Below are 12,302 nucleotides of genomic sequence, written 5' to 3'. Positions count from 1 at the left end.
TTTTTGAAGATTTATTTATTTATTTAATCCTCCCCTCCCCCGATTGTCTCTTCTCTGTGTTTATTTGCTGTGTCTTGTTTCTTTGTCTGCTTCTGTTGTCATCAGCGGCACGGGAAGTGTGGGCGGCACCATTCCTGGGCAGGCTGCACTTTCTTTAACACTGGGTGGCTCTCCTTACGGGGTGCACTCCTTGCACGTGAGGCTCCCCTATGCGGGGAACACCCCTGTGTGGCAGGGCACTCCTTGCGCACATCAGCACTGCATGTGGGTCAGCTCCACACGGGTCAAGGAGGCCCGGGGTTTGAACCGCGGACCTCCCATGTGGTAGACGGATGCCCTAACCACTGGGCCAAGTCCATTTCCCTGGCTAGTACTTCTTGCATAATGTTTTATAACAGTCATACTAAGAAACAGGAAGATATAACCCAGTCAAGTTAAACTTTAGAGGAAACAATGAATTTGGAACACCTAATCAAAGATGTCCAAATAAATCACCTAAATCAGTTCAAAGAGATGAATGAAAATATGGCTAAAGATAGAAAATATTATCTAGAATAAAATGTGTGATCATAAAAAAGAATTTGTAAGTATAAAAAGAAACAGAAATAATGGGAATAAAGGCACAAGAGAAGGGGTTAAAAATACACTAGGGGCATTCAACAGAAGATTTGAACAGACAGAAGAAAGAATCAGCAAACTGGAAGACAGGAAAAGCAAAATCTTACAGAAAAAGAAAATATTGGAAGTAACTGAGCTGTGTCTCAGGGATTGAATGACAGTATATAGGGCACAAACATACATGTCGCAGTAAAAAAGTTGCTGTCAACCCCAAACCAACATGCAGGGTCACTCTCTTCCTCCCCATCAGGGAAACGGGAGGCAGAGCCAGCCACAGGCCCCGAAATCCTTTCACAACTCTTCAGGCTCCCTGCTGTCTACATGACAATGTAGCTCTAGGCTAGTGAAGGCTAATATAGTTGCTCCACTGGAAAGAGAGAGAAACATGGCAACATTCGTGTTTTGTTTTATTTCCATGCTAATTCTGATTGGGCTTACTTAACCAAGATAATAAAATTGGTACCAAGTTTTTATCAAGGTCTAAAGGAAGTTTTCGGTTTTAAATCAATAGTTTTATCCAGAACTTCAAGTCTCAGTTTAGTCTTACAGTAATAATTCAAAAATGTGTGTTAATGGTCTGTCTAAACTGCAAAATGAAAACTTAACTACATTTTGATGCTCAAGTTATTTTAACTAATTGCTGATAACTAATAAAAATGTTTCCAAGCACAAGCTTACATATTATAGGCAACATGAATTCCAAAAGAAATCTTGAAAGGTATAATCTATGATGTGCTATATAACAGAGGATTTAAAAGCAGCTATACCAAGAAAGTAAGAATTATGAGTTGATTGTAAATAAATTGTATGTTTCTGTTAGTGTGTTGTAATTGTTTTGTGTTTGTCTGTCTGTGCATTCAATGTCAGTGTGTATTGTGATACCTCCGGATGGTAAATATAAATTAGTAGAAATCTTTGAAAAGAGCTCTATTCAAATGGCCAAAAATTAAATAAGCGCTTATATTAATATTTAAGTTTATTATATTAATACATAAGTTTAAATGTTAATAAGATATCTACAATAGTAAAAATTGTAAGTCTTGATTAACAAAATTACTATGCCTTTTCATAAAAAATGGTTCTTGCCTAGATTGAAATGAATAACATATTTCTTCACAGGATAATATGAAGGATGCAAAACTTAAATGAATATTTGGTTAAAAGGTTGTGAAAATGCTAACTGCAATTTAATAAGTTTTGCAAAAAGGCGTATTTTGTCCTAAAATAGGATGGCTAATTTTTCATAAACTCTTAGAACTTAATTTGCATGTGGTGAGTTGTAGAAGGTATTGTGGTAACTTTAAGTAAGGGAATGTGTTCTGTGAAGATAAAAGTTGTCTTAAAATAATATAATCTATATGGTTATAAATAATTATAAGAAGTTTAATGAAGCATTGTTTAAATTAAGGTATTTAAATGGCTAATTCCAAAAGTCATTATTAAATATATATAAAACTGAATTGATGATGATAAATAATAAAAGGTAATTTTATAATAGGAAAACTTGTTGGTGGCTAGTCTTCCCTGCAAACTGGCTTCTAGGGGACTGTTTCTGGTATTACACGCTACTAAGTATTTAAAGTGAAGAAAAGTTCATTTTTAACAAGCTCATTTAGTGTTGATGGCAGTGATATGTTGTAAGAAGTTTGCCTGGTAACTTAGTATGTGGGATATATGGAATGTGTTTTTATTACTAAGGAAACAGGAGATGATTTCATCCTGAAATAAAATGATTGATTATTGAGAAAGAGTAAAATGTGGGACAAATGAATACTGAAAGTGTAGAAGGTTTGTGGAAAGAAATTTTTATGGTTAAAGTTAAGTAAGATTTGATGGGTCTGTCTATAAAGTTTGAAAAAGCCTTAGTATCAAGTAGTATGTATCAAAGTTAAAAATATTGTTCTTTAGCGGCAGGACATATTACAGAAAGTGACTCTCCCTAGAACACTCCTATTTTTGTCATTAAAAAAAAATCTGGAAAATGGCGATTATTGCAAGACTTAAGAGCAGTAAACAAAACAATGATACCTATGGGAGCCTTGCAGCCTGGTCTTCCAACCCCTGTAGCCATCCCCTTTGGATATTATAAAATTATCATAGATCTAAAAGATTGTTTCTTTACTATCCCATTACACCCGGCTGATCAAAAACGCTTTGCATTTAGCCTCCCCTCTGTGAATTTCAAAGAACCTATGAGGAGATATCACTGGAAGGTTTTACCCCAAGGCATGACAAACAGCCCTACCTTATGTCAAAAATTTGTGGCTGCCGCCATAAGAGAAGTAAGGGCAATGTGGAAAGACCTTTGTTATTCACTGTTATTCACAAAATGGATAACATTTTAATGGCTGGTAAAAAGGAACAAGATGTCCTAACATGTTACCATGATATGAAAACAGCCTTAAAGGCACAAGGGCTTCAAATTGCCCCTGATAAAGTACAATTACAAGACCCTTATACCTACCTGGGGTTTCATATGGCAGGAAATAATATAACCCCCAAGGCCACGGTATAGTTGAAAGAGTGCATCTGTCTCTAAAAAACATCATAGAAAAAATAAAAAAGGGGGAGTGGTACCCCGTCAAAGGATCCCCCCAAAAATCTATTATCCCACTCTCTCTTTATTCTAAATTTTTTAAGCTTAGATCAAAAAGGACATTCTGCGGCTGACCGCTTCTGGCACCCTAATATCAGCACAAAACATGCCACAGTCCTATGGAAAGACCCTATGGATAATACCTGGCATGGACCCGATCCCGTCCTAATATGGGGCAGAGGATCAGTTTGCGTCTATTCCAAAGAACTAGATGCAGCCAGGTGGCTGCCGGAACGATTGGTAAAACAAGTAGATAATAACAACCTATCCAGGATAGAGAATTCTCCCTGAGATGAACTCTGTTTTCTTACAGGAGAGCAACCAATGCTAAATTGTACAGCCCCCCTGGAACGCTTCTGTGACACCGGCACTCCGAGACTTTAGTACAACCTAAGAGTGTATCGGCCAACGCTGCACACCACATCCGCCAGCGCCAGCTGCTTGCGACTGAAGAGCCCATCCTTGCTACAGCTCCCTCATGTTTCTCTCTCCCCCTCTTGCTTTCACCTCCCCAAACCTCCATTATGAAACCGCAGTAAGAGAACGCGGTGCGTACCGCACCTCCCTCTGGCCTCCACACATTATAACCAAAATAAGAGCACCCTGACTGCTGGCAGCGGTTCTCAAATACATATGAACCCTGTCAGGTTCTGAGGTGATGAACTGGATAGCCAATGACGGGCAACTGGGCGTGATCGGTTCCAAGGCAGAGCCACCTAAGACAGAGACACAGCCTTTCGCCGCTGTTGCATTCTCCATGACGGGTAAGGCTATCCGCCTAACCGTTTGCACGCCCCGACCTAAGACAGGCACAGTTCCCCCCGAACTCAGGATGCTTCATAAAATATAATAAAGAAGGGGGACCTGTGGGGAGCCACCCGGAGCTACGTGCATTTGCGGTCTCCAGCAACATGACGGCTTTCATAACTACGCCTACTCCATCCCTGTGCTTCCGCCTTCTTCTTCCCCTTTCCCCAGTTTCCCGGGCAAAAAGTGTCGCGCCTGCACAACAAGATGTTGAACCCATGCATCAGCCTATCACCCCCTGCTAATATCCTCCCCTTAGTATATATTCTGATGCTCTACCCTCAATAAACGGAGACTTGATCAGAATCCTCTCTTGTCTCCATTTCTCTTGCCTCTTGTCCCCCAATTCCCACTCCCTCTTTCAGGTGCCGGTTCGTTTGACCTGCAGGCCAGGTCAATGCGTCTTAACATGATGCCCCAAAATGCACAAAGAAAGCACTGGCAAAGTTGAAGAGAGAAACAGAAGTCTCCACAATAAAAGTTGGGAACTTCAGTATACCACTCATATAAATAGATAGAACATATAGACAGAGGATCAGTAAGGAAACAGAGGACTTGAATAATATGATAAATGAACTATACCCAGAGGTGTATGAGAATTGTGATTAATAGTACAAATAAAAGAATGTTATTCTATGAACTAGAACAAATGTACATTACTATTGCAAGGTGGTAAGAATATGAAGAAACATGGGAAAAATACAACTAATGTAATCTAGGGACTATAGTTAACAGCAATACTGTCATATTCTTGCATCAATGCCACAGATGAACTGTGTTAATAATAGGGGGTTATGGAAAAAATATACCAAGTGTATGCTGTGGACCATAGTTAGTGGTAATAGTCTGATGATATTATCTCATAATCCATTACAAATGTTCCACAACAATGTGGTGTAATGGTGGAAGGGTATTGTAGGAGAATTCCACATATGTACATGATTGTTTTGTAAGTCCACAACTCTCTAATAAAAATACATTTTTAAAAAAATGTAATGATTTTGGACATTCAATGTATAAAGATACAACTTGTAACAAGCACAACAAAAGGTGGGGTAATGGAGGGTTATAAGAACAGTATATGTGTATGCTGTTAAAGTTAAGTAGGTATCAAGTCAAATATGATTGTCATAGATTTAGTATGTTAAATTTAATCCCCATGGCACTCACAAAGAAAATACATTAAAAAATAGAGAGAGAAGGAAACAAGAAGAGACTCAATGATACAGTAAAGAATCAAACAAATATGAAATCACTCATTAACAGAGAAATACAGGTACAAAAATGTTATAAGACTTATAAAGACCAAACAGCAAAATGGCAAAAGAAAGTACTGCATATAAGTAGTTACTAAAAATGTAAATGGATTAAACTCTTCAGTCAAAAGACAGAGATTGATAGAATGGATTAAAAAAACCACAAACCCAACTATATGCTGTTTATAAGAAATTTACCTTAAATTCAAAGGTACAAATTGGTTGAAAGTAAAAGGATGGAGAAAAATAAACCATGCAAGTAGCAATCAAAAGACAATAAGGTAGCTATGCTATACTAATATCAGATAAAATCAACTTGAAGTAAAAAACTCTTATGAGGAACAAAGGAAATCACTATATACTGAAAAAGGCATCAATTCAATATGAAGACAATTTAATTATAAATATATACATACATCTAATGGCAGAACCCCAAAACATATGAAGGAATTATTGGTAGATTTGAGGGTAGAAATAGACAGTTATATGTTAATTGTAGAATACTCCAATATACAACTTTCACTAATGGATAGACTAGCTAGAAAGAAGATTAATTTAAAAAAAAAAAGACTTGTAAAATACTATAAACCAATTAGACCTAAAAAACATATATGGAACACTATACCCAAGAGCAGAATATACATTTTTTTCTAGAGCACATGGCTCATTCTCCAGTGTAGACCATATATTATGCCAAAAAACAAATCTCAATAAATTTAAAAAAATGAAATCATACAACCTTTCTTCTTTGACCATAAGGGAATGAGGCTAGAAAGTAATGACAGAGAGAAAATTGGAAAATTCACATATATGTGTATATTAAACACCACACTCTCAAAGAACTTGTGGATCAAAGAAATCACAAATGAAATTAGGATCTATACTGAAGCAAATAAAAACACCAAAAAGATAATATACTAAAACTTATGAGATGCACGGAAGACAGTGCTGAGAAGGAAATTTATAGCTCCAAATGATTACATTAAAAGTGAGAAAGATAAGTCAAAGACCTAGTCTTAAACCTGACAGATCTAGAAAAAAGTAAACTGAACCCAATATGAGCATGAAAAGAAATATTAAAGATTATATCAGACATATGAAATAGAGAAAAATTATGAAAATAAAACAATAGAAGGGGTCAACGAAAACAAAAGTTGGTTATTTGAAAATACTAAAATCAAGAAACCTTTAGCTAGTTGGTAATGAATAAAAGAGAGGCTGTATATAACTAAAACAAAAAATGCAAGTTGGGACGTTACTAATGACCCCACAGAAATAAAAAAAAGATTGTTAAGTGGACACTATGTACAACAGTGTGCCAAATTAAATAACCAAGATGGAGTGGATAAATTTTTAGAAACACATAAACTACCCGTACTAATGAAAGAAGAAATAGAAGATCTCAAAGACCATTAACAAGTAAAAAGATTGAATTATTCATCAAAAACATACCATCAAAAAAACCTCAGGATCAAATTGTCTCTCTGGTAAATTTACCACACTGTACAAAAAGAATTAAAACCAAACCTGCTCAATCTCTTCAAAAAAAAATTGAAGAGAAGGGAACATTCCTATTTCATTCTGTGAGGCCAAAACCACCCTCATACCAAAGCCAGAGAAAGACACCACAAGAAACAAAAACTAAAGATCAGTATTCCCTATGAATATAGGTACAGAAATCCTCAACAAAATACTAACAAACAGAATCCAACAGCATTTTAAACAAATTATACACCATAATTAAAGGGATTTATTGCAGATATGCAAGGGTGAGTCAACAAAAGAAAATCAATTATTATACTAAAGTGCATTAATAGAATGAAAGAATCATCATCTCAATTGATAGAGGAAAATCATTTAATGAAATCCAGCATCATGCCTTAGAATACTAGGTACAAGAAAATGTCCTCAGCATGATAAATGGCATATATAAAAAACTCACAGGTAATTTCATACTCAATGGTGAAAGCCTGAAATCTTTCCCTCTAAGGCCAGTGAAATGAGAAAGATGCTCACCATAACCACTGTATTCAGCTTTGTACTGAAAGCTCTAGCCAAAACATTTAGGCAAGAAAAAGAAATAAAAGGCATCCAAAACTAGAAAGGAAAAAGTAAAATTTTCCCTATTTGCAGAGGACATGGTCATATATACAGAAAATCCTGAAAAATCCGTAACAAAGCTATGAGAGCTAATAACTAAATTCAGCAAAGTGGCAGGGTGCAAGATCAACATGCAAAAATGACTAGTGTTTCTATGTACTAGTAATGAACAATCTGAGAGAATAAATTTTAAAAATCCATTTACAGCAGTATATAAAAGATACAAATATCTAGGAAGAAATTTAATAATGATATTTTTAAAGGGTCTGTACCCAGAAAACTATGACACAAAGATAGAAGAAATCACAGAAAACCTAAATAAATGAAAAGACAGTCCATTTTCATGAATTGAAAGACTAAATATCATTAAGATATCAAATGAACGCAAAGCATTATTCATTGCAGAAAATGAATCATGTATATATGAATGGGCAAGGGATCCTGAATACCCAAAGGCACCTTGAAAAAGAATTATGTAGGAGGAATCACACTTACAGTAATCAAAGCATCATTGCACTGGCACAAGGACAGACATATACAAATGGAATCAAATTGAGATTTCAGAAGTAGACCCTTAAATCTATGGCCAAATGATTTTTTCATATATTTTTTATTGAAGTATATCATTCATACATGAACATGCATAAACAACAAGTGTATAGTAAAGATTGTGAACTTATAAAATAAGCATATATAACATCATACAGGGGCTCACACATCACCCCTCCAGCAACACTTTGCATTGTTGTGAAACATTTGTTACAAACTATGCAAGAGCATCATCAAAATATCACTAACTGTAGTCCCTATCTTACATTTGGTGTATTTTTCCCCCAACCCACCCTATTTTTTTTTAAATATATTTTTTCACAGAGGTTGTGACCTTGTAAAACAATCATACACATGTGTAGAGTTCTCATACAACACCCCTTCACTAACATACCACACCATGGTGGAACAGTTGTTACAGATTATGAGATAATATCATCAGACTATTACCACCAACCATGACCCTTAATGTACATTTGGCACACTTTTTCCACATACCTCCATTATCAACACAGTACATCTTTGGCATTGATGCAAGAATCTTACAGTAATGCTGTTAACCATTCTATAGGTTACACCAATTGTAGTTTTGTCATGCTTCTCCACATTACCACCACCCTGCAATAGAGGTGTACATCTGCTCTAGCTCACAGAAGTATACTCTTGTATTTGTACCCTCAATCACAATTCTCATCCACCTCTGTGTTGCCAGTTGATTTCTGACAAGGGTGCCAAGTCTGCTCTATGGGGAAAGAATAGTCACTTCACCAATGGCTTCTGGGAAAATTGGAAATCCATACACACACACAAAAAGAAGGTGGATAGCCCTACATTATACTTTATATGGAAATTAACCTAAGATGGACCAAAGACCAAAATATAAGGACCAAAACTATAAATTCCTAGATGTAAACATGGGGTAGCATCTTCAGCACCTGTGTTAGACAAGAGTTTCTTTGAGTTAAAATCAAAACTATAAGCAACAGAAGAAAAAACAGATAAATGAGACTTCATCAAAATTAAAAACTTTTGTGCATCAAAGGACTTTGACAAGAAAGTGAAATGATAGACTATAGACTAGGAGAAAACATACAGAAACATGTCTAATAAGGGTTTAATGTCTAGAATATACAAAGAAATCCTGCAACCAACAACAAACAGACAAAGAACCCAATTTAAATATGGGCAAAAGACTAGAATAGGTATTTCTCCACAGAGGATATGCAAATGGCCAATAAGCACATGAAAAGATGCTGAACATCATTTGCCACTATTAGCAAAATATAAATCAAAACCACAATGGGATGCTGTTTCACATCTACTAGAATGGTTGGTATTTAAAAAATGGAAACTAATAAAATGTTGGACAGGATGTGAAGAAATAGGAACACTAGATAATTGCCAGCAGGGATATAAAATGGTATAGTCACTGTGGAAATAGTTTGGTGGTTCCTCAGATAATTAGGTATAGAGTTATATGACGTGGCAATCGTATTTCTAGGCATATACTCAAAAGAACTGAAAGCTGGGATTTGAACAGATATTTGCAAATCTTTATAATGTTCAATGTGGCATTATAAAGTTACAAGTTAAATTACAGCACTGTTCACTTAATTCACACTCAAAAAGCCAGTCTTTTCCAAGCAAAATTTGCTCTCTAAATTTTCCTGGTCACCCTCTAAGGTGCATTTCATTCACATGGGAGACATGCTGACAGCATACGAATGGGTTAAAATGAATGATGCCTTGCAAACAAAAGCAGTGCCAAAGCTACTTTTGAATGTAGACCCATTGGCAATATCATTTCTACACGTGTAGATGAGATATTCAATTCATAGGAAAGTGAGAAAATAAAAATGAAATTACTTTAACTTCATAAGGGACAAAAGATATAAAGGGGTGGTGGCCAATGAGGTAGTGATGGTAAAGTGGTTAAATATTCAGAGTATGAAATCAGGCAGCCTAGATTTATTCTCTGGCCAAATCGCCTATTCTCTATCTATGTGATCATAACCTTCCTTAAACTTTACTTGAATATTATCTGTGGAGTGACTACTTGGAGTGATATACTATTTGAAGTATTCTAAAGGATGCAACAACAAATAAATCAAACAACGCTGTTCCCATGCTGTTTACATTCTCACAATTCCTTGTAGGATATTTGTGAGGATTGGATAAAATAATGCACATAATGTACCTGGAACAAGGTAGGCACTGGAAAAAAATTAATTAGCATTTTTATAATAGTAATAAAATATTTCATTTCAAAAACCTGAAAAATATATAAGTATTTGGATAATAAATAGAATAGTAAATAAACAAATAATTCAAGTGAACTAGAAATATGGCAAACTATATAATCGCTGTGGAGATTTTCTGCTGCCTTTATAAAATAAATCTATAAAAATAGATTAAAGAAAATAAACTAGGCTTTTTGAAATAAAGATTTTGCAGTATTTGGCCAAATATTTATTTTGCAATTGTCTTTTTAAGACAAAACTTAAATCAGAACATTTTTGTGTCTGGATTAATAATAACTGTAAGGACTATCCGCTGCTTTTTTCTTTTCACATATCTCTCTTTGCTACACTTCCGTATGATAAAGCAACTTTCACACCATGATTTATCATCTTTCTCCTGCCAATTCAGCCAGCATTTCACTCAGTTCCATTAGTATTTCCTGCTGTGACAATTCCTGTAGGCTCCTTGGTAACTCTCAGGAGTTTCCAGATTCTACTTTGGAAGGCAGTGAACCACAATGTTATTAAAAAACAGTGATTTACAAAGGGAGTTGTTCCTTATTCCTAAAGTGAAGGGGAAGTCTAGATATTCTTAGAGTGACATTCATGCACAGCTTCCAACTGACAATAGCCTTTTCTGAACTCAAATGCACTGCCTATTCAACTTTACATAAAATGTTTTAAAGCGTTCTTCAAAATAAAAAATGCTTGGCTCTGCAGTTCATTAAGAGCGAGCCATTCCAAGAGTTGTGACTGCCAGAATCACTTAGTTCCTATGAAGGTAGGTATCATGTAACCCTGCAAGGCAAGGCTTTTATGGCTTTAGTCACATATGTAGCATATACTTCAAAACTCCACACTTTCAAAGGACTTACTGGAGTCAGTGTTCTAACTTAGTACTCACCAAGTTAAACAGAAGCTAAGAGGCATGAAAAAGTGCAGAGCATATTAAGAATTTGGGCAGGCAGGACACATGAATCAACCCTACATTAAAAAATCATGATAGCATTAAATTATCCTAAATCTCTAACACCCATTCACAAAAATACTCTCACTCTTCAATCAAAAACCACATCACACTAATTCATATATAGCGTAAAAATATAAATTTGACAAATATGTCTGAACTTGACCCATATCCTGAAATATTTTCATAACTCAAAAAAAAAAAGGAAAATGGGCAAAAATCTCTTGTGTAATACAATCAGCTCTGAACAAATGGTCTAGATATTAGCAGTAGGCTAAGTTAAATTAGAAATGTTAATCCTATGAAAGTTCTTGCCTGCTGTTTCATAGCCTTCCTAAAAGTTAAAAAAAGAGTAAAGAACATCAAAAATACTCATAATACTAATATTCAGAACTGAGAACTAAAATCCCAAAAACATTTATTACAAAATAAAACAAAGCACTGAATTTAAAATACTATTTTTAAATATGTAATCCTTTTTTGAGGGTATAGGGAGCCAAATGAGTGGGTGGAAATTAACCAAACTTAGTTTCCATAGTAATTTTTAATAAAACAGCAAGATTTTTTTTACTCAAAAAAAAAAAGATTTATTTATTTGGGCAATATTTATGAATCCCTGTATTATTTCTATCTGAGAAAAGAACTTCTTTTATGTATTGTTTTTCCTAAAATTATATAATTATAAATAAACAAAAGTAAAACTGTGACAATCAAACTTTTTCTGTAAAAGGCCAAATAATAAATGCTTTTATTTAATAAAGTAATCATTTAAAAAATATTTCAGAATTTGTGATATGGTCTCTCTGGCAAATATTCAGCTCTGCAGTTCTAGTATAAAAGCAGCCACAGATAATTCATAAACAAATGGGTACAGCTGTGTTCTAAAGAAACTTTATTTATGGACAATGAAATTTGAATGTCTTATAATTTTTATTAGTCATGAAAGACTGTTTTTATTTTTTTCAACCACTCAAACTGTAAAAAAAATTTCTTAGCATATGCGCTATTCTAAACCATGCAGTGAGCTAGATTTGGTCGATAGATCATATTTTGTTGACCCCCTAGACTAGACATTGATGAACAAACTGTTAAGTATTGAAAAGTCAGGGTAAAAAAAAACAATATTTTTTACTCTTTTATTCTGTTCTCTTTTTTCTTCTTCTTCTCTT

At 34.8% G+C, this 12,302-nt stretch overlaps 1 protein-coding gene across 1 annotated transcript in view; it reads right to left on the bottom strand.

The window, feature by feature from the left end:
- Positions 1-12,302, bottom strand: part of SEMA3C (semaphorin 3C) — a 182,361-nt gene that overhangs the window by 42,792 nt on the left and 127,267 nt on the right. The window lies entirely within an intron of this gene.

The sequence above is a fragment of the Dasypus novemcinctus genome, chromosome 5, assembly GCF_030445035.2.
Source record: "Dasypus novemcinctus isolate mDasNov1 chromosome 5, mDasNov1.1.hap2, whole genome shotgun sequence".
NCBI classification, from domain to species: domain Eukaryota; kingdom Metazoa; phylum Chordata; class Mammalia; order Cingulata; family Dasypodidae; genus Dasypus; species Dasypus novemcinctus.
Note: the sequence above shows the minus strand (reverse complement) of the source record. Positions and strands in the feature narration are given on the sequence as shown.